Below are 2714 nucleotides of genomic sequence, written 5' to 3'. Positions count from 1 at the left end.
ATAATGAAACCAGTCCTAAATAGAAAGTTCAAAACAAACATTCACATGCATTAAATTAAAATGGAAATCATACTATTTAAACTTTATATTTAATTTCCCATGATCACATTATTTCTAAACAACTGTGTTTTTGTCATTATTATGGTCATTTGAAACAGAAGAATCTTCTAGGAGCAGATGAAGTGACCAGTGATCCCGCATTGAGACCACAAACACACACCAGTGAAGGCAGAAGGTGGGAGAGTCCTCTTATATTTTAGTTATATGTGTAAATATGCTGAAGAAGGCCCTGTTTTACCAAACTAGGCATGCTTCCTTATTTTGCTATTCATGTTCATCAAGTTTTATGAAGCTTTTATGATGTGCTTGAAATATACAGGTAAATTGTGAAATAGAGTCAATGTGTGACAGATAGATCATATGCAGCTCAGCAAAGAAATATTGATGCGATCTTAGTGTATCTTAATAAATCTTGATCTTAATAAATAAACGTGGGATAATGAAAGTTGGGTGATGTTTCCGTTTCTTTTTGCTAGTGCCCTTAGAAAATACCAAAATTGAGGTGTGACCTCAATGTATATGTAAAACATTTAAAAACTGAAAAGCAATTATAACAAAATATGATTTTTCAAAACGTGGTAGTTGATGAGTAGTTAATTGGTTAATAAAATAAATCCAGAATCTGCTGTAAAATGAGAAAATGCTTAAGTTGAGGAAAAATATTCAAATGTAAGCTTTTTTATACTTTAAGTGAAAAAAAAAACTATTCTTCTCCTGCAGAGTTCAGAATTTGAATGTACTGAAGAATCCTGGTGTTTCCAGCATCAAGGTATTGTTATTGTTCATCAATATGAGCACAATATGATCTCAGGGTCTTAGTAACAGTAGTTTAAAGTCTACTCCTGGATTAAACCTTAAAAATAAGATATTAAGAGTGCCATTTAGCCTCATAATGTGGAGTTTGTCTTTTTTAATTGGAGCAGCTCAATTTATCCATGATCAACCTAAAGATGAGCATACAGAGTCAGTCTTCAGGTAACTAATAATATACATGTGATTTATATCATTAGAGGTTTTGTTATCTGTAGAGGAATTATTGCATCACTATTTCTTGTCATATTTGGACACTCATTGTTGTAGTCATCTGCTTTCTCAGTTTGTATTAAGGACTTTTTAGAAACAAGGGAACATAAAACACTCACAATTGAACTAGAAGAACACTTCTGTATGTTTTTTTTTTTTTATTGGAGCAGTTCAAGCCATCCGTGATCAACCCAGAGATCACGTATGTTAGATGTATGTTCTGTATGTTAGATCAGATCAAGTCTCCACGTCAGATGAATCAGATCCTGCCCTGGACGCCAGAAAATAATGTGTTTTGTCTGGTATTCAAACAAGATTAGAAAGAGTTGTCTAACACCCAAAACCTGTTAACAGCCAGTCTTCTCTAGCACCCAAAACTGTATTAACAGTCTTCTATCAACCACCATTTTGTTATTACTATTATTAAATAATAAGAAAATAGTAATAATAATGAAATAGTTATAAAATATAAAAATGAAAAATTATTAAATGATTAATAATTAAATGAGTTTGTTGAGCTCTGCTCATGTAAACGTAATAGAAAAGCATAAGTAGTTGTGCTGTGTTTGTGTTTTTGTAGTATCAGAAATGTTCAAACTGATACTGAAGGATGAGTTTCAGTATCTGAATGAAAAGCCTGGAGAAAGACAAAAACTGAATGATGTCTTTGTAAATGTTTTACAAACCTGCCGGTTACAGGTTGTGTGTGTACACACTGGGGTGAAAGATCTACGAATGATGAGTAAAACATTTACAACTGATGAGTAGTTTACACTTTAGATTAGGGGATGCAGAAAGTGTTGTAAATGATTTATTAATGCGTTACACAACAGGTTTTGAATACTTTATCGTGTGTACTGCAAAGTAAAGGCTGACTGGTGGGGGTTAGACAGATGTCTTCTCTGAAACACATGGAGTATTTTGATGCTGTGAGATAATAATACAATGTTGACATTTCAATGATTTATAAGTGATTAATAATATATGAACTAGTAACTTAACCATCTACTAAGGATCTGTTTAATTATAACATGATATGCTATTTTTTAAAGATAACTTACGACAGATTTGTAAATCATTAGCAATACTACTTAATAATAATTTGTGAACATATAGTCATGTTTTCTAAATGATTAGTTCATCATTATCTAATCACTTGTAAATTATTTATAACTTAATCTACAAAACAAAAAAATATTAACATATCACTTATTAATCATTTATGAACGCATAGTTATGTTTTGTAAATGATTAGTTCATCATTAACTAATCACTTATAAATGTCACTATAGTATTATAGTGCTATTTATAGTACACTATTTATAGTAACTTACAACTGTTACTATAAAGTGTTACCGATTCAAGATATGGGGGCAGAAATGTATATATTTATATCATTTCATATAGACTTTATACAGCAGTTAAATAAACAAGAAGTTAATATTAAGACACAATATTGACTGTTTTTGCCCTATTTCGCCAACAAATATAATTCCAATTTGCGTCTCTGAGCAACATGATGGTGTTTCGTTCCTGAATGAATCAACCGTTTAAATGATTCGGTTCAATCGCCAAGACTCGCTTGTTAACAGTGACATTTAAAGTATCTTTTCATATATATATATATCTTT

At 30.9% G+C, this 2714-nt stretch overlaps 1 long non-coding RNA gene across 1 annotated transcript; it reads left to right on the top strand.

Moving 5' to 3' along the window:
* Positions 1 to 205: 205 nt before the first annotated feature.
* Positions 206 to 1284, top strand: LOC107727434 (uncharacterized). The gene is made up of 3 exons (XR_001638354.1): positions 206 to 235; positions 781 to 829; positions 1254 to 1284. It is a non-coding gene; the product is annotated as an uncharacterized LOC107727434 (long non-coding RNA).
* Positions 1285 to 2714: the final 1430 nt, after the last annotated feature.

Source organism: Sinocyclocheilus rhinocerous, unplaced genomic scaffold, assembly GCF_001515625.1.
Source record: "Sinocyclocheilus rhinocerous isolate Xijiao unplaced genomic scaffold, SAMN03320098_v1.1 scaffold7968, whole genome shotgun sequence".
NCBI lineage: Eukaryota > Metazoa > Chordata > Actinopteri > Cypriniformes > Cyprinidae > Sinocyclocheilus > Sinocyclocheilus rhinocerous.
Note: the sequence above shows the minus strand (reverse complement) of the source record. Positions and strands in the feature narration are given on the sequence as shown.